At 45.8% G+C, this 26,344-nt stretch overlaps 1 protein-coding gene across 5 annotated transcripts in view; it reads right to left on the bottom strand.

The window, feature by feature from the left end:
* Window positions 1–26,344, bottom strand: part of LOC106613153 (protocadherin Fat 3) — a 356,089-nt gene that overhangs the window by 96,246 nt on the left and 233,499 nt on the right. The gene's annotated exons all lie outside the window — the stretch shown is intronic.

Genomic DNA, 26,344 nt, shown 5'->3' with positions numbered 1-26,344 from the left:
GTGGTGAGCAAGAATAGCCACTTCTTCATTTACTGGTCACACTATTGCACTCCCCCTCTTCTCCTCCCCTCCCTTCTTCCTCCCATCACGTCTCACGGATCAATACAGAGTTTTAGGCCCTTGGAAGGTTTTCTGAAAACACTGGGGGAGAAAACTAAAGAGTGGTGAGAAAGAGAGCAAGGAGCACAACTGATATACAATGGTTCCCCATGGAGAATTGAGGATTGTCACCCACACACCCAAACAAACCCACCCACACCCTACCCTAACCACTAACCCCTTACCCTAATTGTAACCCTTACCACTAACCCCTAACCCTAATTGTAACCCTAAACCTAACCCCTAAGCTTAAAATAGCCTTTGTCCTTATGGGGACGTGGGAAATTAATTTTCCTTATTTTACTATTCACACACACACACACACACACACACACACACACACACACACACACACACACGCACACACACACACACACACACACACACACACACCACACACACACACACACACACACACACACACACACACACACACACTCTCTGTCATTATTAATGATTAGATATACAGTAGGTGATGGGTTGTGTTCTAAGTGATGCCCGTTAGAGGCACTTAGCAGGAGGTTTTTTGGGGGCAGACAATCGATGAAGGCAACCAACCCTGAAGGACCCCAGTGACCCAGAACTGAGCCGGAGGGGTCCTGATCAACCCTCTCACTGGTGAGTCTGTCACTCTGTACACACACACACACACACACACACATACACACACACACACACACACACACACACACACACACACACACACACACACACACACACACACACACACACACACACACACACACACACACACACACACACACACACACACACACACACCAATGTACTGTATCCTTTTTCTTTACTTCATTCCGACTGGTGGGTACCAGAGTAAAGAGCAGTTTATCGAACAAACTACACTAGATGCATACAGTCAATATGTGTGTGGGTGACTGGTTTCTTTCGGGCCTGCTATAATACACACTGACAAACATGGATACACATGGATACACACTGTCTCAGGGGGAAGGCCTTTTGAGGAAAACAATCTAATGACTGCAGACTTGAGTAAACGCCTCATCATACAAAGAGAGAGGCATACAATAGAACACACACACCCACACACACACCACAACCTGTGATGTTGAGGGGGACAATGACAGCGAAGCCTGAACTCATTAGTCTAGAGCTGAGCTTTAAAACAGAGAAAACAAGCTGAAACAAAAGCTATGGACTGGCCCACTGTCAGGGGGGGGGAGCACAGCGGATGGGGAAAAGAGGCTTCTCAGTCCTCCACAATGAGGCCCCGAGCACACATCAATCACCACCTCGACAAGCCCTATTCACCAGACACACAACACTATCCCCTTTCCAACTGCAAAGGGAGTGAGAGCTGACGACATATACATATCCCAATTTTATTAGCTAAATGCCCAGTAAAAACAAAACAAAATTGGCACATCAAAATGCAGCCACTTGTGACCCTTTTTCCAACAGGGCCCAGCTTTTTGCACTCAACATGTACAGTCCATAATATATCCTACATTATTACCAGGTGTAGGAAAATATAGAAACTGTCAACTCCATAAACTATTAAGATCCAATAAGGAAAAAGGAAGTGGAACATAGCATGAGGCCAGACGAGGCTAGACGACCTGTGTAGCTTCTGCTATAGAACGCTGTTTTCCATGTCCATGGATAGACAGAAAGCGGCTCCTCGTTTTAGACCTGGCTGCTTCTCAGGAACGGAAGCTTCATCTGGGATAAAATAACACACCTGTTTCAATCATACTGGCTCTACTGAAATGTTATGTTCAATTCATTATGCGTTAGTGTGTGTGTGTGTGTGTGTGTGGGTGTGTGTGTGTGTGTGTGTGTGTGTGTGTGTGTGTGTGTGTGTGTGTGTGTGTGTGTGTGTGTTAGTGTGTGTGTGTTTGTATGTGTGTACTGTGCTCAGCCAAACCATTGGGCAGCAACACTCAATACAACCAAAGCTGTCAATATGAACAGAGAGAGTGTGAATGCTGTGACAAACATGCCAAAGCTAAAAACGCTATTGATGAACTGCAGGAAGGCTTTACGCTACATTAGCCCTCGGACAGAAATGCTAACGCAGATGTGCTAACCGTAACATAGAGAATGACTGGCAAACTTTCGGTCTAGTTAGCGCTCGGCTATTAGCTTTAACTCTTCCCACAGTGAGTGAGTGAATGTGGCTGCATCTCTTAGTACTCAATAACAGCACTGACAGACGTCTGTCCCACACACTTTGGCTAGAAATATCTCATACATCACACACAAACACTGATAAAGATCTTTGAGGCTCAAAACATACCAGACACAAACTACAAACATATTCATTATACAGATGGTCCGATGCACACACACACCCATTACCATGTTCTCATTAGGGGTGTACTTGTTACTTTATGTTTAAAAAAAATTCCCCTCAAAATGTACATTACATTATTTTCCATAATACTATCCACCACTGCGACCTGTACGCTCTCGTTGGTTGGCCCTCGCGTCATACTTGCCGCCAAACCCACTGGCTCCAGGTCATCTATAAGTCTCTGCTAGGTAAAGCCCCGCCTTATCTCAGCTCACTGGTCACCATAGCACCACCCACCCGTAGCACGCACTCCAGCAGGTATATCTCACTGTATAGCTCACTGGACACCCCGTCACGTCCTGACCATTATTTTCTATGGTAGAGTAGGTCAGGGCGTGACATGGGGGTTTTCTAGTTTAGTTTTTCTATGTTGTTATGTTCTAGTTTTGTATTTCTATATTGGGTTTTGTTTGGGATGATCTCCAATTAGAGGCAGCTGGTCCTCGTTGTCTCTAATTGGAGATCATACTTAAGTAGGTGTTTTTTCCACCTGGGTTTGTGGGAGATTGTCTTTGAGTTAGTGTATGTTTAACCTCTGCGTCACAGTTTGTTGTTTTATTATTCAGTTTATTTATATGTTTTGCATAGTTTCACAGTTCAATAAAAATGTCTTACGATAATCACGCTGCACTTTGGTCCGCTCCTTCCTACAACAGCCGTGACACCCTCAAAGCCAATTCTTCCTTTGGCCGCCTCTCCTTCCAGTTCTCTGCTGCCAATGACTGGAACAAACTGCAAAAATCACTGAAGCTGGAGACTCATATCTCCCTCACTAGCTTTAAGCACCAGCTGTCAGAGCAGCTCACAGATCACTGCACCTGTACATAGCCCATCTGTAAATAGCCCATCCAACTACCTCTTCCCCTACTGTATTTATTTATTTTGCTCCTTTGCACCCCAGTATCTCTAGTTGCACATTCATCTTCTGCACATCTACCATTCCAGTGTTTAATTGCTATATTGTAATTACTTCATCACCATGGCCTATTTATTGCCTTACCTCCCTTATCCTACCTCATTTGCACACACTGTATATATACTTTTTCTACTGTATTATTGACTGTATGTTTGTTTATTCCATCTGTAACTCTGTGTTGTATGTGTCGAACTGCTTTGCTTTATCTTGGCCAGGTCACAGTTGTAAATGAGAACTTGTTCTCAACTAGCCCACCTGGTTAAATAAAGGTGAAATAAATAAATAAATCATTTGATTATAGGCCGTAAAGGCCCGGGAAAAGTTGTGAAATTTAAATAAAACTAGAGAGGAAGAGGCAAACTTTAGGCTACTTTGGTGAATTTGCGAGGCACGCAAGACAAGACATTGCGAGATTCAGATTACCAGTGTAATATTCATATGTGAATACATACTGAATTATAATTGGATGCATTTTACCGCCGTATCATACTGTGCGGTGATTGGTTAAGACCACCCAGACGGTTAGGTCATGGGCAGTTGATCGTGGTTGGAGATAGGCTAACATGTAGTTGTAGCTAGTTAATAAAGAGTTATGTTAAGAAACATCCTGTAGTTCTGCGTTTTATTATTTTGTACAAAGTGTACAAAACAAAACATGGTGTCAGAAGTGGGAAAGATCCCCCTTGCTCTCCGTGCCCGTCTGAAGAAAGAGTTGGAGAGCATGGAGCAATCTGACATAGTCACCAAGGTTACAGAATTCTGAGACGCTCTGAGGGCTCTGAGTGCGAGCTACAGCCCACCATGCGCAGACTGACCGGTTATGGTGGTGAACAGCTCCCAGTAAAAGGCACATGCACTTTCAAATGCAAATACAAGGAAAGTGACATGATGTTGGACTTTTACGTTGTTGACACTAGAGCACCTGCAGTGCTAGGTCTTAAAGCATGTTTAGACATGGACCTCATCAAGCTAGTTTTATCAGTAACAGCACCAGTAGAGACAGAAAATGTACTGGAGGAGTTTGCTGATGTCTTTACAGGAATAGGATTATTCCCAGGAGAATGTACCATTCACCTTGACCCAGACGCAACCCCTGTGGTCTACCCACCGAGAAAGATCCCCCTTGCTCTCCGTGCCCGTCTGAAGAAAGAGTTGGAGAGCATGGAGCAATCTGACATAGTCACCAAGGTTACAGAACCGACTGACTGGGTAAACGCGTTAGTGGTGGTGGAGAAACCACGCACAGGCAAGCTCTGAGTATGCCTCGACCCAAGAGACTTGAACAAGGCTATCAAACGGCCCCATTACCCTTTACCGACACTAGATGGTATCACACACAAGCTAGCGGGAGCACACTACTTCAGTGTCATGGACGCTAGATCAGGCTACTGGGCTATCAAGCTCACAGAAGAGTCATCTAAGCTCACAACATTCAACACACCGTTTGGACGCTACAGGTTCCGTCGCCTGCCTTTTGGGATTATCTCAGCCCAAGACGAGTTTCAGCGAAAGATTGACGAAGTATATGAAGGCCTCGACGGAGTTGTGGCAATTGTGGACGACATCCTTGTTTATGGTCGAACCAAAGAGGAGCACGACCGAAACCTCCGCGCGATGCTGCAAAGGTCCCGCGAGAGAGGAGTCCGGCTCAACCCTGAGAAGAGCACAGTCAGCGCTACAGAGGTCAGCTACTTCGGACATCTTCTCACAGCGAATGGAATCAAGCCAGATCCACAGAAGATCTCAGCCATAAAATAAATGGAGCCACCAAAGAACCGTGCAGAGCTGGAAACAGTGCTTGGCATGGTCAACTACTTAGCCAAGTTCGCACCCAGCCTCTCCAATGCTAATGCACCCCTGCGTCAACTGCTAAAGCAGTCCAGTGAGTTTCTTTGGGACAAGCAACACGACATTGCTTTCCAGAATGTGAAAGACTTGATCACGAGAGAACCAGGACCAATCCTTGCCTACTACGACCCCAACAAAGAGCTCAGACTCCAAGTGGACGCGTCGAAGTATGGACTAGGTGCAGTGCTACTGCAAGAAGGAAAGCCCATCGGCTACGCTTCCAAATCTCTCACAGACTGTGAAATCAACTACGCTCAAATCGAAAAGGAGCTCTATGCCATTCTGTTCGGATGTAAACGTTTCCATCAGTACGTATATGGACGACAAGTCATTGTGGAATCCGACCACAAGCCCCTTGAGTCAATCATGAGGAAACCACTAGCTGCAGCCCCGCCAAGGCTACAGAGAATGATCCTTCAACTACAAAAATACGACTTCACAATCACTCACCGTCCAGGCAAAGACATCCCTGTCGCAGACACACTCTCCAGGAAGTTTCTTACCTACAAGGACAGCAGCCTCAGTGAGAGCATGGACATGCAAGTGCACACTGTGTACAGCAACTTACCAGTTAGTGACACGAAACTGAAGGAGATCCAAGCAGAAACAGACAAGGACTCACAACTCACACAGCTGAGGAAAGTCATACAGGATGGATGGCCTGAGGAGAGGAGAAAATGCCCTCAGAGCGTCTCAGAATTCTGGAACCATCGTGATGAACTATCACAGATCAACGGAATCATTTTCAAAGGAGAGAAAATCATTATTCCTACCAGTCTCAGAGAAGAGATTTTGACAAAGATCCATGCTGGACACATGGGCATGGAAAAGTGCAAACAGAGAGCACGGGACATTTTGTTTTGGCCTGGAATGTGCAAACAAATAGAGGACATTGTTGGTAGATGCACCATCTGTCTTGAAAGACGCCCCTCAAACACCAAAGAGCCAATGTTACCTCACTGTATCCCAGACCGACCCTGGCAGGTTGTGGCAACCGATCTGTTCACCTGGAACAACGAGGACTACATTGTAACAGTGGACTACTACAGCAGATACTTCGAACTCGACAAGCTTCACAGCACCACATCTGCAGCTGTGATACACAAGCTGAAAGCAGCCTTTGCCAGGCATGGCATTGTAGAGACTTTAATATCTGACAATGGGCCCTGTTACAAATCAAATGAGTTTGAATCCTTCACAAAAGCATGGGAGTTCACACATGTCACCACAAGCCCACATTACCCTCAAAGTAATGGCCTTGCTGAAAAATCTGTGCAGATTGCTAAATCACTCATGGACAAAGCAAAAGCAGACAAGAGAGACCCCTACCTCAGTCTCCTTGAATACCGCAACACTCCAGTTGACAACTTCAGATCACCAGCCCAGCTGTTGATGAGCCGCAGACTTCGCTCAACCCTTCCCAGCACCAACCAGCAGCTGCAACCTGAGGTTGTCAGCTACAAGGAAATGCATGAAAAACGTGCACAGAGACAACAACAACAAAAGCGATACTACGACAGGTCAGCTAGACCACTGCCACCACTGATCGACGGAGAGTCAGTTAGAATCCAGGAGCATGGCCTCTGGAAACCAGCAGTCGTCATCCAGCCAGCTGACACTGAACGTTCATATCACGTCCGCACAGCAGAAGGAGCAGTGTACCGCCGCAATCGTCGTCACTTACTGAACACAAAAGAACAACACACTGATGAGATGAACTGTTCCCCTGAAAGAGAACGTGATGGACTAAACACACACACAGCACAACATACACCACACTTACCTGCAACACCACAAGAGCTGTTGACTGACACAGAAGCATGCTCAACATCATATCGCACAAGGTCAGGAAGAGAGGTCAAGCCCAGAGCTGTCCTCGACCTGTGAAATGTCAAAGGGTGTAGGCGGATCGCTGCCCTAAAAGCGTTCCAGACTGTAAACTTGTTATTGAAAGTTCACTTGACATGCTTTGGTATTGTATTTGTTTCAAATGTTAAGATGTCATTTCTACAGTGAAAGCTGAGTTGCTGAGAATCCCTTGTTTGAAAAGTTGGATCATTGTTTCAGAGTCTATGTTGATTCAGTTGGTGTATTATGCAATATAAATGGTTACTTACCTTGAGTTCAAACTACAGAGCATGTATCCAAAAGAAAAGCTTAGAATATGTAAAACATTTGTATTTTGTTTAAAAGAAGGGGGATGTAATATTCATATGTGAATACATACTGAATTATAATTGGATGCATTTTACCGCCGTATCATACTGTGCGGTGATTGGTTAAGACCACCCAGACGGTTAGGTCATGGGCAGTTGATCGTGGTTGGAGATAGGCTAACATGTAGTTGTAGCTAGTTAATAAAGAGTTATGTTAAGAAACATCCTGTAGTTCTGCGTTTTATTATTTTGTACAAAGTGTACAAAACAAAACAACCAGGACACAGTTATTTCCGCGTGCCCCCTCCTCTCTCTCCCTTGCGCTGGCTCACCTGGGGCGTATTCATTACACTGATTCTGTTGCAAACTGTTTGGACTAATGATTACACCCCGCTTCTCTTTCTAATGATGCCAGTGTGTGTTCAGTGTTTGGTCTGTTGCGTGTAGAATATCCTAGACTATTCATTGATGATAGGCCCTGCTTTATTGAAGTTGCAAGACATTGCACGCAAACGCATTGCGAGATAAAGCATTCCATTGCGATAGATATTCCTAGTGCACGGTTCTGACTCTGTCTGCCTGGTGGCCGACCTTTCTATACTGTGCACCTCGCCTCTCTAAATGAGAAGAAAAGGCAAACTTTGCGAGGTGGAGTTGAGGTACAGTAAAGGTAGTATAGGTGCAGTGCTTCACCATCTGAAAGGGACACACCGTGAGACAAACTGTTGCTGCGTAACGGAAAGACGATAAAAAAAATGGTTTAAACGTTAAGAAAAATGATCCATTTGTAAAAAACCTAGTTCTCACACATTACTCACAGAAAATACAGACACGCTCAACAAAGACATCATAAACACACTTCCACACCAGAGACGCCACCCAGTAGTCAACAAAATGCAAAGTAGCTGGTGATAAATCTTGATATATTTCAACATTGGATGTGGGATTGTGATTGAGACTGGCTGGGTTGGGGAACAGCTGCAAGCTAGCCTGAATTTGCATTTTAATTAGAGCAATGCGTAAAGGCAATTAGCTGAAAAAACAATAATAGCAGCAATCACTGCACAGAGCCATGTAGCACAGAGCTAATGACTGATGCTAACGCTAACAGGACAGGCATACTGCAGACTGACTCAGCCACTGACCACTGACGCTAACAGGACAGGCCTACTGAAGACTGACTCAGCCACTGATGACTGACGCTAACAGGACAGCCTACTGCAGACTGACTCAGCCACTGATGACTGACGCTAACAGGACAGGCCTACTGCAGACTGACTCAGCCACTGATGACTGATGCTAACAGGACAGGCCTAATGCAGACTGACAGCCACTGATGACTGACACTAATACTAACAGGACAGGCCTACTACAGACTGACTCAGCCACTGATGACTGATGCTAACGCTAACAGGACAGGCCTACTGCAGACTGACTCAGCCACTGATGACTGACACTAATACTAACAGGACAGGCCTACTACAGACTGACTCAGCCACTGATGACTGATGCTAACGCTAACAGGACAGGCCTACTGCAGACTGACTCAGCCACTGATGACGGACGCTAACAGGACAGGCCTACTGCAGACTGACTCAGCCACTGATGACTGACGCTAACACTAACAGGACAGGCCTACTGCAGACTGACTCAGCCACTGATGACTGACGCTAACACTAACAGGACAGGTCTACTGCAGACTGACTCAGCCACTGATGACTGACGCTAACACTAACAGGACAGGCCTACTGCAGACTGACTCAGCCACTGATGACGGACGCTAACAGGACAGGCCTACTGCAGACTGACTCAGCCACTGATGACTGACACTAACACTAACAGGACAGGCCTACTGCAGACTGACTCAGCCACTGATGACTGACGCTAACACTAACAGGACAGGCCTACTGCAGACTGACTCAGCCACTGATAACTGACGCTAACAGGACAGGCCTACTGCAGACTGACTCAGCCACTGATGACTGACGCAACAGGACAGGCCTACTGCAGACTGACTCAGCCACTGATGACTGACGCTAACAGGACAGGCCTACTGCAGACTGACTCAGCCACTGATGACTGACGCTAACAGGACAGGCCTACTGCAGACTGACTCAGCCACTGATGACTGACGCTAACACTAACAGGACAGGCCTACTGCAGACTGACTCAGCCACTGATAACTGACGCGAACAGGACAGGCCTACTGCAGACTGACTCAGCCACTGATGACTGACGCTAACACTAACAGGACAGGCCTACTGCAGACTGACTCAGCCACTGATAACTGACGCTAACAGGACAGGTCTACTGCAGACTGACTCAGCCACTGATGACTGACGCTAACACTAACAGGACATGCCGACTGCAGACTGACTCAACCACTGATGACTGACGCTAACAGGACAGGCCTACTGCAGACTGACTCAGCCACTGACGACTGACGCTAACAGGACAGGCCTACTGCAGACTGACTCAGCCACTGATGACTGACGCTAACAGGACAGGCCTACTGCAGACTGACTCAGCCACTGATGACTGACGCTAACAGGACAGGCCTACTGCAGACTGACTCAGCCACTGATGACTGACGCTAACAGGACAGGCCTACTGCAGACTGACTCAGCCACTGATGACTGACGCTAACAGGACAGGCCTACTGCAGACTGACTCCGCTAGAGCTAATCACCATACCACACACACAGCAGGACTCTAATTGTGTCTACTGAGAGACCAAGAAGGGAGCTAACAAGTGTGTCCTCCATGCCAGGACTACCCCTGTACGTTTGCCCTGGGAAGAGTTGGCTCTGGATTTAGTTTGTGCTAAGTTTGGTCCGTATTAAAAGCTATCTGTTCCATGTTTATCTACACTAGACCTGATATGCTCAATATAAAATTGACCACTGACTTGTAGCATCCAAGTTGAAGTCCCCTCCATCTTTTTCTCTGTGCAGACAGCGTTCCTCACTAGTCAGACACTCTGCTGGTGGCCAAGCGTCTTTATGAATGAACCAGGACACTATTAGCAACGCAATTATGCAACATCAGTTCAAACACCTAGGAGCCAAAGCCTGTTAATTGCCATTGTGGTGTAGCAGGGAGATCACTTTAGAATGGGAGTCTGCTGGAGGGAGGTGTGTGTGTGTGTGTGTGTGTGTGTGTGTGTGTGTGTGTGTGTGTGGCTTTAGAATGGGAGTTGGGGGGTGGGTGGCTGGGTGGACTTAATTAAATTGCAGTTGAATTATTCAACTGAGAAAAGAGAAAGGGAGAAACTGGATGAAAAAGAAAGAGAGAAGTAACAAGAGTGTTTTTGTATGATCTGAGAGGGAGATCTAAATGATTAAGAGTGTTTATGATCTGAGAGGGAGGTCTAAATGATTAAGAGTGTTTATGATCTGAGAGGGAGATCTAAATGATTAAGAGTGTTTATGATCTGAGAGGGAGATCTAAATGATTAAGAGTGTTTATGATCTGAGAGGGAGATCTAAATGATTAAGAGTGTTTATGATCTGAGAGGGAGGTCTAAATGATTAAGAGTGTTTATGATCTGAGAGGGAGATCTAAATGATTAAGAGTGTTTATGATCTGAGAGGGAGGTCTAAATGATTAAGAGTGTTTATGATCTGAGAGGGAGATCTAAATGATTAAGAGTGTTTATGATCTGAGAGGGAGATCTAAATGATTAAGAGTGTTTATGATCTGAGAGGGAGATCTAAATGATTAAGAGTGTTTATGATCTGAGAGGGAGATCTAAATGATTAAGAGTGTTTATGATCTGAGAGGGAGATCTAAATGATTAAGAGTGTTTATGATCTGAGAGGGAGATCTAAATGATTAAGAGTGTTTATGATCTGAGAGGGAGATCTAAATGATTAAGAGTGTTTATGATCTGAGAGGGAGATCTAAATGATTAAGAGTGTTTATGATCTGAGAGGGAGATCTAAATGATTAAGAGTGTTTATGATCTGAGAGGGAGATCTAAATGATTAAGAGTGTTTATGATCTGAGAGGGAGATCTAAATGATTAAGAGTGTTTATGATCTGAGAGGGAGATCTACATGATTAAGAGTGTTTATGATCTGAGAGGGAGGTCTAAATGATTAAGAGTGTTTATGATCTGAGAGGGAGGTCTAAATGATTAAGAGTGTTTATGATCTGAGAGGGAGGTCTAAATGATTAAGAGTGTTTATGATCTGAGAGGGAGGTCTAAATGATTAAGAGTGTTTATGATCTGAGAGGGAGGTCTAAATGATTAAGAGTGTTTATGATCTGAGAGGGAGATCTAAATGATTAAGAGTGTTTATGATCTGAGAGGGAGGTCTAAATGATTAACTGAGTGTTTATGATCTGAGAGGGGGGTCTAAATGATTAACTGAGTGTTTATGATCTGAGAGGGAGATCTAAATTATTAACTGAGTGTTTATGATCTGAGAGGGAGATCTAAATTATTAACTGAGTGTTTATGATCTGAGGGAGATCTAAATTATTAACTGAGTGTTTATGATCTGAGAGGGAGATCTAAATTATTAACTGAGTGTTTAGCAACTCTTTTACGAGCAGAAAACAAGATCAGAATATAAAATGCATAAATGTTACTAGGATGTAGAACATGTTGAGTCCTCCAGTATTGCTATGTGTGTGTCATATAGACATTTACATTTTAGTCATTTAGCAGACACTCTTATCCAGAGCGACTTACAGTAGTGAATGCATACATTTCATGCATATATATATATATAATTGTTTTTGTTTTTACTGGCCCCCATGGGAATTGAACCCACAACCCTGGTGTGGCACACACCATGCTCTACCAACTGAGCCACAGGGAAGACTGTATCATAGCTGTATCATGCAGTGTAAAGGTGAGATAGGATGGTGTTAGTGAGAGATAGGATGGTGTTAGTGAGAGATGGGATGGTGTTAGTGAGAGATGGGATGGTGTTAGTGAGAGATATGATGGTGTTAGTGAGAGATGGGATGGTGTTAGTGAGAGATGGGATGGTGTTAGTGAGATAAGATGGTGTTAGTGAGATAAGATGGTGTTAGTGAGAGATGGGATGGTGTTAGTGAGAGATAGGATGGTGTTAGTGAGAGATAGGATGGTGTTAGTGAGATGGGATGGTGTTAGTGAGAGATAGGATGGTGTTAGTGAGAGATGGGATGGTGTTAGTGAGAGATAGGATGGTGTTAGTGAGAGATAGGATGGTGTTAGTGAGAAATAGGATGGTGTTATTGAGATAGCATGGTGTTAGTGAGATATAGGATGGTGTTAGTATGATAGGATGGTGTTAGTGAGAGATAGCATGGTGTTAGTGAGAGATAGCATGGTGTTAGTGAGAGATAGCATGGTGTTAGTGAGAGATAGGATGGTGTTAGTAGGATATAGAATGGTGTTAGTGAGAGATAGGATGGCATTAGTGGGTTTCTGACACAAATTTGTTTAGCACTGTAAACTGGTAGAAGTACACAACGAGAGAGAGAGAGAGAGAGAGGCGGGCAGAGAGAGTAAAAGAGAAAGAGAGTAAGAGAGAAAGAGGTGGCAGAGAGAGTAAAAGAGAAAGAGAGTAAGAGAGAAATAGAGAGAGAAAGAGAAAGAGAGAGGACAGAGAGAATAAGAGAAAGAGTAAGAGAAGGAGGGGAGATAGAGAGAGAGAGATAGAGGCGGGCAGAGAGAGTAAGAGAGAAAGAGGTGGCAGAGAGAGTAAAGAGAAAGAGGTGGCAGAGAGAGTAAAAGAGAAAGAGAGTAAGAGAGAAAGAGGTGGCAGAGAGAGAAATAGAGAGAGAAAGAGAAAGAGAGAGGACAGAGAGAATAAGAGAAAGAGAGTAAGAGAGAGAGAGAAAGGGGGAACAGAGAGAGAGTAAGAGAGCGAGGGGGAGACAGAGAGAGTAAGAAAGAGAGAGTGAGGGAAGAAGAAAGTGAGGGATGGAAAAACAAAGTGAGGGAGGGAGTGAGGAAGAGAGAAGGGGAGGAAGGGAGGAAGCGAAGAAGATAGAGAAGGAGAAAAGGAGTGAGGGATGGGTGGAGGTAGGAAGGGAATCTGTAACAGGTCCTCTCAGGCCATGCTAGCCTGTCTCACAGTAATTGTCTGCCTCAGTATCTCTCCTGTCATCGCTCTGTCCGACAAGGCCAGGGCTGAGGGAGAGGGCTCAGGTGCCTGTGTGACTGACAGAGTGTCTATGAATGTGTGTATATACATTCATGCGTACAGTTGTGTACACTCCTGTAAGTGTGTGTTTGACCACTTATCTCCCGCCTGCCTCCCGCCTGCCTCCCGCCCGCCTGCCTCCCGCCCGCCTGCCTCCCGCCTCCCTCCCTCCCGCCTGCCTCCCGCCTGCCTCCCGCCTGCCTGCCGCCTGCCTACCGCCTGCCTGACTCCCGCCTGCCTACCTCCCGCCTGCCTGCCTCCCGCCTCCCTCCCGCCTCCCTCCCGCCTGCCTCCCGCCTCCCTGCCTCCCGCCTGCCTCCCGCCTCCCTGCCTCCCGCCTGCCTCCCGCCTGCCTCCCTGCCTCCCGCCTGCCTCCCGCCTGCCTCCCTCCCGCCTGCCGCCCGCCTGCCTCCCGCCTGCCTCCCGCCTGCCTCCCGCCTGCCTCCCGCCTGCCTCCCGCCTCCAGTCAAGTGCAGAACACTGAGTCTGTATTGATTTCTGTCCTCCTCTCATCTCCCAGTAGCTGCCACTTTCCCATGAAGCCTATTAAAGATCAGGACAGATTGAGGGGTTGGGGAGTACGCTGCAAATTTCACACACACATGCTTTCCACAGACACACACACACACACTCTCTCTCATTATGAATGATTAGACATACACAGTAAGTGACGATGAAGGACCATGCTCGGGTTAGACACCAGTAAAATCTATTAACTGCAGGGGGGTCACAGCATTGATAGTCATACATCAAGACATGGACAGGACTGGCCTGGGAAAAGCCAACATGCTCTGTTTAACAATAGAGGAGATGGGAGACTGCTGTTCCTGGATCTGTGGTTGCAATCTTATTAAAAGAAAGCAGTGTTTGGATGAATGACCGTAGACTTGCGATGTGGGCATATTCCTCAGGGAAGGTGAAATCATTCTCTGAATTCTATCTGTGAAAAACCCTATGATGTTATTGACTAAGTCCTCACAAAAGACCAGACCATTGGACTGGTTATAGACCTGTGAAATATAATATACATTTACAAACAGAAAAGCGGCCTTTCAGCAAATTCAGCGATCTACTCATTGTAAAGGTCTACTCATCGTAAAGGTCTACTCATCGTAAAGGTCTACTCATTGTAAAGGTCTACTCATTATAAAGGTCTACTCATTATAAAGGTCTACTCATTATAAAGGTCTACTCATTATAAAGGTCTACTCATTATAAAGGTCTACTCATCGTAAAGGTCTACTCATCGTAAAGGTCTACTCATCGTAAAGGTCTACTCATCATAAAGGTCTACTCATTGTAAAGGTCTACTCATCGTAAAGGTCTACTCATCGTAAAGGTCTACTCATCGTAAAGGTCTACTCATCATAAAGGTCTACTCATTGTAAAGGTCTACTCATCGTAAAGGTCTACTCATCGTAAAGGTCTACTCATCATAAAGGTCTACTCATTATAAAGGTCTACTCATTATAAAGGTCTACTCATTGTAAAGGTCTACTCATTGTAAAGGTCTACTCATCGTAAAGGTCTACTCATCGTAAAGTTCTACTCATCATAAAGGTCTACTCATTATAAAGGTCTACTCATTGTAAAGGTCTACTCATCGTAAAGGTCTACTCATCGTAAAGGTCTACTCATCGTAAAGGTCTACTCATCGTAAAGGTCTACTCATCATAAAGGTCTACTCATTATAAAGGTCTACTCATTATAAAGGTCTACTCATTGTAAAGGTCTACTCATTATAAAGGTCTACTCATTGTAAAGGTCTACTCATTGTAAAGGTCTACTCATTATAAAGGTCTACTCATTATAAAGGTCTACTCATTATAAAGGTCTACTCATCGTAAAGGTCTACTCATTGTAAAGGTCTACTCATTATAAAGGTCTACTCATTGTAAAGGTCTACTCATTATAAAGGTCTACTCATTATAAAGGTCTACTCATTATAAAGGTCTACTCATTATAAAGGTCTACTCATTATAAAGGTCTACTCATTGTAAAGGTCTACTCATTGTAAAGGTCTACTCATTGTAAAGGACGAGGGGGTAGAGGGAGAGAGGGGTGGGGGTATGGTAGAGAGAAAGAGAAGGTAGAGGGAGAGAGGGGTGGGGTATGGTAGAGAGAAAGAGGGGGTAGATGGAGAGAGAGGTGGGGGTACATGAGAGAGAAAGAGGGGGTAGAGCGAGAGAGGGGTGGGGTGGGGTGGGGTATGGTAGAGAGAAAGAGGGGGTAGAAGGAGAGAGAGGTGGGGTTACGGGAGAGAGAAAGAGGGGGTAGACGGAGAGAGGGAGAGGGGTAGAGGGAGAGAGAGAGAAGCAGACACAGAGAGAGAGACAGATAGACAGACAGACAGACAGACAGACAGACAGACAGACAGACAGACAGACAGACAGACAGACAGACAGACAGACAGACAGACAGACAGACAGACAGACAGACAGACAGACAGACAGACAGACAGACAGACAGACAGACAGACAGACAGACAGACAGACAGAGACATAGGTAGGAGGAGAGAGGGTAGAGTGAGAGGTAGAGAGAAATAGGGAGCGAGAGAAAGGGAGAAACCTGAGGATGTGTGGTCTGTTGACATGGCCAGAACACTGAGAATTACTGCTGAGACAAGCAGAGGAGGTGTGGCGAACAACAGAGCAGGCCAGGGGGGAGAGAGGGAGACAGAGAGGGAGGACAGTAGAGAGAAAAGTAAAATGATACTCTCTACGGAGCCAAACCTCAAACCAAGAGGAAGAAACCAACTCTTCGCCTATCAAACCAACCATTCCTCAATGACCAATTCAACACCCACACATTCCTCTCCTCTCGCTGTAACCTAAGGTTCCTAAACTATATTGTTTCATTTCCTTGTCTCCTTTCCTTCTTAATAATCAACAAATGAACAGACTGGATATCTATGCATCATAGAGTAGAATAGTAATTTATTGTCCATCTGTTATAATATAACTCTTTCTTCTACCAGTTGAGCAGAGCGGGGAGCAAGGGGTCAGCTGAAGTACAGTGCCCCTGGTGCAGTTCTGGAGTTACTCGGGGATTCAGCAGCAGATGGTTTGTGGGAAGCATCTGAAACCAGCAGCCCTCCGGTTGTCACTTAACCTTCTACTTTCTGCTACCCAGCCGGGATTTGAACCAGCAAACATCTGGTCTCACCTAAACATGTTTCTCTATCAGTGATTCCTCTGACTGTAGTCAAAGAGACTTACTACATGTTTTTTTTCTTGAGACCATAACAACACATGGACCATCAAAATACATTTTTAGAGATCAGCTACAATTTTCAGCAGAGCAGTGTTGTTTTTTACAGCCTAGCAGGACGTGTAAGGAGTATGTGTGTCACCTTCTTTCCAGTGGAGAAGACCTGTCACGACTGGGTCCAGACATCTGGATGGGTTAAGGTGTTTCCTTAGCCACATACGCTAATCAGGCTAGCTGCTGAACAACACCTCCATGTGTAGCTGCCTATCAGGCGTTCACATAAAACACACACACACAAACGTACACACATGCTGAGCTGGTAGTGAGGTGTATAGTAGCTGAATGGGGCTGTACTGCTGCCAGGTCAGGACAGGTGGGGCCAGGTCAGGCCAGGTGAGGCCAGGTGGGCCAGGTGAGGCCAGGTCAGGCCAGGTGAAGCAAGGTGAGGCCAGGTGAGGTCAGGCCAGGTAAGGCCGGTGGAGATTGGAGAACAGAAGACTTCAGAGGAGAGAGAAAGCGAGAGAGAGAGAGAGAGAGAGAGAGAGAGAGAGAGAGAGAGAGATACAGAAAGAGCATTCATCTGAGAAAGAGATGTGCTTGTTAATGAGCTTGACGGATGCCACTCATGCAGAGCTGCAGTGTGTGTGTGTGTGTGTGTGTGTGTGTGTGTGTGTGTGTGTGTGTGTGTGTGTGTGTGTGTGTGTGTGTGTGTGTGTGTGTGTGTGTGTGTGTGTGTGTGTGTGTGTGTGTGTGTGTGTGTGTGTGTCTGTGTGTTGTTGATTACCATATAGATAGCTTTACTGAACTCAGAGAGATGAACGGAGGGAATTAAGGCTGCAGCTATACCTCCAATTTACTTACAGTGTCGACGTGCTGGGAAAAACAGGAGGATCATTGGGATCGGGAGAAAGTGATAGAGAAGGTGAAAGAGAGATACAAGCGGACAACTAAGCAAATGGATGGATGAAAAGAGAGACAGTGGTTGGAAATACAGAAGGAGGATGGGGAGAGAAAAAGATAAAGAGAGAGAGAGGAGAAAAAGGTAGAGAGAAGAGGAAAAGGTAGAGAGGAGAAAAAGGTAGAGAGAAAGAGAGAGAGAAAAAGAGAGAGGAGAAAAAGGTAGAGAGAGGAGGAAAAGGTAGTGTGAGAGAGAGAGAGAGAGGAGGAAAATGTAGAGAGAGAAGAGAAAAGGGTAGAGAGAGAGAGAGAGGAGGAGGAAAAGTTAGAGAGAGGAGGAGGAAAAGGTAGAGAGAGGAGGAGGAAAAGGTAGAGAGAGAGGAGGAGGAGAAAAAGGTAGAGAGAGGAGGAAAAGGTAGTGAGAGAGAGAGAGAGAGAGAGAGAGAGAGAAGGAAAATGTAGAGAGAGAAGAGAAAAGGGTAGAGAGAGAGAAGGAAAAGGTAGAGAGAGAGCGGAGGAGAAAAAGGTAGAGAGAGAGAGAGAGGGAGAGAGAGAAGGAAAATGTAGAGAGAGAAGAGAAAAGGGTAGAGAGAGAGCGGAGGAGAAAAAGGTAGAGAGAGAGAGAGAGGAGGAAAAGGTAGAGAGACAGAGAGAGGGCAAAAGGTAGAGAGAGAGAATGAAAAGGTAGAGATAGAGAGAGAGAGAGAGAGAGAGAGAGAGAGAGGGGTGAGGAAAAGGTAGAGAGAGAGGAGGAAAGGTAGAGAGACAGAGAGAGAGAGAGGGGTGAGGAAAGGTAGAGAGAGAGGAGGAAAGGTAGAGAGACAGAGAGAGAGAGAGGGGTGAGGAAAGGTAGAGAGAGAGGAGGAAAGGTAGAGAGACAGAGAGAGAGAGAGGGGTGAGGAAAAGGTAGAGAGAAAGGAGGAAAGGTAGAGAGAGAGAGAGACAGAGAGAGAGAGAGGGGTGAGGAAAGGTAGAGAGAGAGGAGGAAAGGTAGAGACAGAGAGAGAGAGAGGGGTGAGGAAAGGTAGAGAGAGAGGAGGAAAGGTAGAGAGACAGAGAGAGAGAGAGGGGTGAGGAAAAGGTAGAGAGAAAGGAGGAAAGGTAGAGAGAGAGAGAGACAGGGAGAGAGAGAGGGGTGAGGAAAGGTAGAGAGAGAGGAGGAAAGGTAGAGACAGAGAGAGAGAGAGGGGTGAGGAAAGGTAGAGAGAGAGGAGGAAAGGTAGAGAGACAGAGAGAGAGAGAGGGGTGAGGAAAAGGTAGAGAGAGAGGAGGAAAGGTAGAGAGAGAGAGAGACAGAGAGAGAGAGAGGGGTGAGGAAAAGGTAGAGAGAGAGGAGGAAAGGTAGAGAGAGAGAGAGACAGAGAGAGAGAGAGGGGTGAGGAAAAGGTAGAGAGAAAGGAGGAAAGGTAGAGAGAGATGACAATGATCAGAATCCAACAGACACTTACCAACCTGGGAGATGGAGCATCTGGATCTCAATAGTCTAAAGTACTGCAGATTCTTCTCCTCTTCTCTCCATTCCTTTCCTCCTCCCCTCTCCCTTCACCTATCCCCTCTCCTCCTCTCCCCTCTACTTTCCTCCCATCTCCTCTCCTCTACCTCTCTCCCCTCCCCTCCCTCCCCTCTCCCATCCCCTGCTCTGTCCTCACACAACATCCTCTCCTCCCCTCCCATCTCTTGTGACCAGTGTTAGCACTAAGCAGAGTTGGGCTACACTAAACAAGCAAGTGACACATCACCTAGATTGGTGGTCACATACACGCTGTGACCCCATTGTCATGGTAACGAACCCTTTTACCTCTGTGTTTACAGTTTGAAACAGATGCAAAGAGGAGGGGGCAAACGCGACCTCACACAGTGACAGGGCTATCAGTGGCTGATTAACTTTCAGTCCTCAAGCTAGCACTGCACCTCGTCCAACCTGTGACCATGTGACGACCACAGGGGACCAGAGAGGACCACAGAGGTCACCAGACAGAAGGGAAGGCAAGGGGGATGCAAGAGGAGGAGAGGTAGAGATGGGGGAAGAGGTGGTAAATGGTTGGACAAACTCATTCTCTGAAGGACTCTCCCTAGAGAGAGGCTTAATCACAGGCCCCAGGATAGATAGAGAGAGAAGGAAAGAGAGAGAGAGAGAGAGGAAAGAGAGAGAAGGAAAGAGAGAGAGAGAGAGAGAGAGTGAAAGAGACAGAGAGCGATAGAGAGAGAGTGGGAGAGAGAGAGACAGAATTTCCTGAGAAAATGTGAAAAATATAAAACAATTAGAGTGTCATTTCCCCAAATTTGAAACCCTTATTTAAGGTTTCAAAGACCTCTCTGATGAGGATAGGCTACCCGTCCTGTTGGGGGAGGACGCAGAGAGCTGTGGGTTGGCAGCGAACTAGACTGCTGCCTGCCATACTTAAAAAAATACAAATCTTTCACCTTTATTTAACCAGGTAGCTAGTTGAGAACAAGTCCTTTATTTAACCAGGTGGGCTAGTTGAGAACAAGTCCTTTATTTAACCAGGTAGGCTAGTTGAGAACAAGTCCTTTATTTAACCAGGTGGGCTAGTTGAGAACAAGTCCTTTATTTAACCAGGTAGGCTAGTTGAGAACAAGTCCTTTATTTAACCAGGTGGGCCAGTTGAGAACAAGTTCTCATTTACAACTACGACCTGACCAAGATAAAGCAAAGCAGTGCGACATAAACAACAACACAGAGTTACACATGGAATAAACAAAACATACAGTCAATAATACAGTAGAACAAAAGAAAACAAAAAGTCTATATACAGTAAGTGCAAATGAGGTAAGATAAGGGAGGGACAGATGAGGGACAGTGTCTGACAGACCAATCAACCTGCATGTCCTCTACTGTATGCTTACAGTTATTGTTCAATGTATGGTTATTTTGACCCTTAGTTATTGTTGTTACTGTTGTCCTGTTGACAATTTTGATTGTCATTTTTTTTTCATATTGTAAATATCCAAAGTAAGCTTTGGCAATATGTACATTGTTATGTCAATAAAGCACATTGAATTGAATTGAATTGAATTGAATTGAGAGAGAGTGAGAGACAGAGAGAGACAGAGATTGAGAGAGAGGGAAAGAGACAGAGATTGAGAGAGAGAGGGGGGGAGAGAGGGAGAGAGAGAGAAAGAGAGGGAGAGAGAAGGAGAGTGAGGGATAGAGAGAGAGAAGGGGAGAGAGAAGGAGAGAGAGATCGAGAGAGAGAGAGAGAGAGAGAGAGAGAAAGAGGGAGAGAGAGAAAGAGGGAGAGAGATAGAGAGTGAGGGATGGAGAGAGATAAAGAGAGATGGATGGAGAGAGGGAGAGAGAGAGAGGGAGAAAGAGAGAGAGGGAGAGAGAGAGAATGAGAGAGGGAGAGAGAGCAACTAGCTGGTACAGAGTGTGTGTGAGCCGCAGTGTGTCTGTGTGGTGCATTGTGGGTAAAAAAAAGTGATAAACAAAGGGAAAGACAAAGGATAGAGAGAGCAGGCTAGCGGTGGTGTGAGGAAGGGGGATAAAAAGGTAACACCAAGGTAACATCAGAGAAGAGGATAGTCTGATATACTGTAATCTCTCACTGACACACATGGACACACACACAGAGATGCCAGTTCAGAGAGATTGAGTTCTCTAGCTCTGATTTCCACTTCGCAGCAGGAGATCAATCCCGTCCCACTCAGCACCCAATCCATAGATTATTCTGGAAAAAAAGGCCACGCTACCTAATTACCAGCATGATCACTCCTCAACGACCACAAGCAGAGATCACTGGGCAAAAACTGATTGAATCAACATCGTTTCCAAGTCATTTCAACAAACAAATGACGTGATGACGTTGAATCAAATCAAATGTATTTATATAGCCCTTCTTACATCAGTTGATATCTCAAAGTGCTGTACAGAAACCCAGCCTAAAACCCCAAACAGCAAGCAATGCAGGTGTAGAAGCACGGTGGCTAGGAAAAACTCCCTAGAAAGGCCAAAACCTAAGAAGAAACCTAGAGAGGAACCAGGCTATGAGGGGTGGCCAGTCCTCTTCTGGCTGTGCCGGGTGGAGATTATAACAGCACATGGCCTAGATGTTCAAATGTTCATAAATGACCAGCATTGTCAAATAATAATAATCATAGTAGTTGTCGAGGGTGCAACAAGTCAGTAACACAAGAGTAAGTGTCAGTTGGCTTTTTCATAGCCGATCTTTGAGAGTATCTCTACCGCTCCTGCTGTCTCTAGAGAGTTGAAAACAGCAGGTCTGGGACAGGTAGCACGTCCGGTGAATAGGTCAGGGTCAGGGAATCAACATGGAAAACTGATTGGATTAGCAAAAAAATCATGAACGTAAGGGAATTTTATATTTTATTCACCTCATTTTTTACCTAAACCCAGAAATATTTAGTTGATTTCACACTGAATTCACTTTAGTTGACAACTCAACCAAATGTAAATCCCAAATAGATGTTGAACTGATGTCTCTGCCCAGTAGGTTACCAGCCATGTCAATATGGGGTTACACACACACACACACACACACACACAAAGACGCCCATAGATGTGACCACCAATACCTCTCATCACATGACTTACTAGCAAGAAGATGAATGGAGGTCAGGCAAACAAAGGGAGAGAGAGAGAGAGAGAGAGAGAGAGGGAGAGGGAGAGAGAGAGAGGGAGATTAGAAAGAGAAAGTGAGAGAGAAAGAGAGAGAGAAAGAGAGAAAGAGAGAGAGGGGGAGAGAGAGCGAGAGGGAGAGAGAGAGAGAGAGAGAGAGAGAGTGAGAGAGAGAGAGAGAGAGAGAGAGAGAGAGAGAGAGAGAGAGAGAGAGAGAGAGAGAGAGAGAGAGAACAAAAGAGAGTGAGATGGCCTGAGTGAATCAGGTCAATACACATTGGTGAGTCGTTGTGTGATTGTGTCTTCCTAATAAACACATTCATGTGTGCGTGGGTGGATGAACAACACACATTGTGTGTGTGTATGTGTGTGTGCATAAGCAGGGCTAAGTTGAGCCGTTTCACCTGCCAGTGAGTGCAGCGGCACAGGGTGGCTCTATGCATAATACTTCAAACACAGTAAAGCTTCCAGTAACAAGCATGTCAAGCTGCTATCAAAGCCCCGAGCGCTGCACACTAAATATATCAATAGTGTTTACCCTTTCTCGCTCTCTCACACAATCTCTCTCCCTCCTTTCCCTCTCTCTCTCTGTTTCCTCTCTCTGTCATGTTCTCTCCTCTCCGCTATCTGTCTCCTTCCCCAATTCCTGACATCCTCTCTCTCTTTCCCTTACCCCCTCATCGCTCTCATTTTCTCTCACCCATCTGTTCTCCCTCCCTCCCTCCTCACGCTCTCTCTCTCTGAGTGAGTTGACCTTTTGCTGATAGTGTTTAATTGGTATCCCCTGTCTCCACCTCTCTCTCCCTATGACAGACACAGTCCTACTCACTGTGAGAAGTGGGGGACATGACAGGTTCTACTTACGTTGTCAACAGGTTGCAGAGGGGTTAAGACACTTGTCACACCCTGAGATTCCATAAAGGTGGTTACAAATTACTCTCAGAAAAAAACGTTTTTTTCCCCCCACTGTAACACTACAGGTTCTGGAGGCAGAGTATCCACTCATAGTGCAACGGCCATAAGTCCAGAGGTGCTTTTCCACACAGCTGATCCTATTGACTAACTGACATTGGTTATAGCCCAACTCATTGATCTCCCTCATATACACTGAACAAAAATATATACGGAACATGCAACAATTTCAAAGATTTTACTGAGTTACAGTTCATATGAGGAAATGCATCTGTTGGTCACAGATACTTAAAAATAAATAAATCAGAAAACCAGTCGGTGTCTGGTGTGACCACCATTTGCTTCATGCAGCGTGACACATCTCCTTCACATAGAGTTGATCAGGCTGTCGATTGTGGAATGTCGTCCCACTCCTCTTCAATGGTTGTGCGAAGTTGCTGGATATTGGCGAGAGCCGTACACGTCGATCCAGAGCATCCCAAAAACATGTTCAATAGATGACATGTCTGGTGAGTATGCAGGCCATGGAAGAACTGGGACATTTTCAGCTTCCAGGAAGTGTGTACAGATCCTTGCAATTGTGGGCAGTGCATTATCATGCTGAAACATGAGGTGATGGCGGCGGATGAAGGGCAGGACAATGGGCCTCAGGATCTCGTCATGGTATCTCTGTGCATTCAATTTGCCATTAATAAAATATAATTGTGTTTGTTGTCTGTAGCTTATGCCTGCCCATACCATAACCCCACCGCCACCATGGGGCACCCTGTTCACAACGTTGACATGAGGAAACCACTCGCCCACACAACGCCATACACACTGTCTGCCAACTGCCCGGTACTGTTCAAACCAGGATTCACCTGTGAAGAGCACACTTCTCCAGCGTGCCAGTGGCCATCAAACGTGAGCATTTGCCCATTGTAGTCAATTACGATGCTGATCTGCAGTCTGGTCAAGACCCTGGTGAGGACGACGAGTAAGCAGATGAGCTTCCCTGAGACGATTTCTGACAGTTTATGCAGAAATTATTTGATTGTGCAAACCCACAGTTTCATCAGTTGTCCGGGTGGCTGGTCTCAGACGATCCCGCAGGTGAAGAAGCTGTATGTGGAGGTCCTGGGCTGTCGTGGTCTCATGTGGTCTACGGCTGTGAAGCCGGCTGGACGTACTGGCAAATTCTCTAAAACGACATTGGAGGCGGCTTATGGTAGAGAAATAAACATTAAATTCTCTGGCAATAGCTCTGGTGGACATTCCTGCAGTGTAACGCCCTGGCCATAGAGAGGGGTTTTTGTTATTTATTTTGGTTAGGCCAGGGTGTTACATTGGGTGGGCGTTCTATGTTCATTTTTCTATGTTTTTGTATTTTTTTGTTTTGGGCCGTGTGTGGCTCCCAATCAGGCACAGCTGTAGTTCGTTGTTGCTGATTGGGAGTCACACGTAAGTAGCCTGGTTTTCCTTTGGGGTTTTGTGGGTGATTGTTTCTGTTTAGAGTATTTCCTAACAGGACTGTTTTGCTGGCGTCTTTTGTTCATTTTTGTAGTGTTCTCTTTTGTATTAAAATTCATTCAAGATGAACACATCCTCCGCTGCACCTTGGTCTTTCTCTAACGACGGCCGTTACATGCAGTCAGCATGCCAATTGGACACTCCCTCAAAACTTGAGACATCTGTGGCATTGTGTTGTGTGACAAAACTGCACATTTTAGAGTGGCCTTTTATTGTCCCCAGCACAAGGTGCACCTGTGTAATGATCATGCTGTTTAATCAGCTTCTTGATATGCCACACCTGTCAGGTGGATGGATTAGTTGGCAAAGGATAAATGCTCACTAACAGGGATGTAAACAAATTTGTGCACATTTGAGCGAAATAACCTTTTTGTGCATATGGAAAATGTTTGGGATCTTTTATTTCAGCTCATGAAACATGGGACCAACCCCTGACTTGCCTAGTTAAATAATGGTTACACACACACACACACACACACACACACACACACACACACACACACACACACACACACACACACACACACACACACACACACACACACACACACACACACACACACACACACACACACACATACACAGGCACTGTGACTGAGTTCATCAGGAAGTGTATAGGAAATGTTGTTCCCACTGTGACTATTAAACCTCCCCAAACCAGAAATTGTGGAAAGATGGCAGCATTCGTGCAAAACTGAAAGCACTAACCACTGCATTTAATCATGGCAAGGTGACTGGGAATATGGTCAACTACAAACAGTGTAGTTATTCCTTGCGTAAGCCAATCAAAAAGGCAAAACATCAGTACAGAGACAAAGTGGAGTCACAATTCAACGGCTCAGACACGAGATGTATGTGGCAGGGTCTATAGTCAATCTCGGACTACAAAGGGAAAACCAGCTGCATCGCGGACACCGACATCTTGCTCCCGGACAAGCTAAACACCTTCTTCGCCCGCCTTGAGGATAACACGGTACCACCGACGCGGCTCTCGTTCTCCGTGGCCGACGTGAGTAAGACATTTAAGTGTATTAACCCTCGCAAGGTTGCCAGCCCAGATATCATCCCTAGCTGCGTCCTTAGAGCATGTGCAGACCAGCTGGCTGGAGTGTTTACGGACATATTCACTCTCTTCCTATTCCATTCTGCTGTACCCACTTGCTTCAAGTTTTCCACCATTGTTCCTGTAACTGAACTAACTGACAATCGCCCCGTAGCACTCACTTCTGTCATCATGAAGTGCTTTGAGAGGTTAGTCAAAGATCATATCACTTCTACCTTACCTGACACCCTAGACTCACTTCAATTTACATACCGCCCCAAAAGATCCACAGACTGCACTCTGCCCTATCCGATCTGGACAAGAGAAATACCTATGTAAGAATGCTGTTCATTGACTACAGCTCAGCATTTAACATCATAGTACCGTCCAAGCTCATCATCAAGCTCAGGGCCCTGGGTCTCAACCTCACCCTGTGCAACTGGGTCCTGAACTTCCTGACGGGGCACCCCCAGGTGGTGAAGTTAGAAAACAACACCCCCATTTCGCTGATACTCAACACAGGGGCCCCACAAGGGTGCATGCTCAGCCCACTCCTGCATTCCCTGTTCACCCAATGACCGTGTCAACTGCACCGCCGGCAACCGCAGGGCTCTCCAGAGGGTGGTGCGGTCTGCCCAATGCATCACCACGGGCACACTGTCTACCTTCCAGGACAC

The sequence above is a fragment of the Salmo salar genome, chromosome 09, assembly GCF_965601325.2.
Source record: "Salmo salar chromosome 09, fSalSal1, whole genome shotgun sequence".
Classification (NCBI taxonomy): domain Eukaryota; kingdom Metazoa; phylum Chordata; class Actinopteri; order Salmoniformes; family Salmonidae; genus Salmo; species Salmo salar.
The sequence above is the reverse complement of the archived record's forward strand: the minus strand, read 5'-3'. Positions and strand labels throughout refer to the sequence as shown.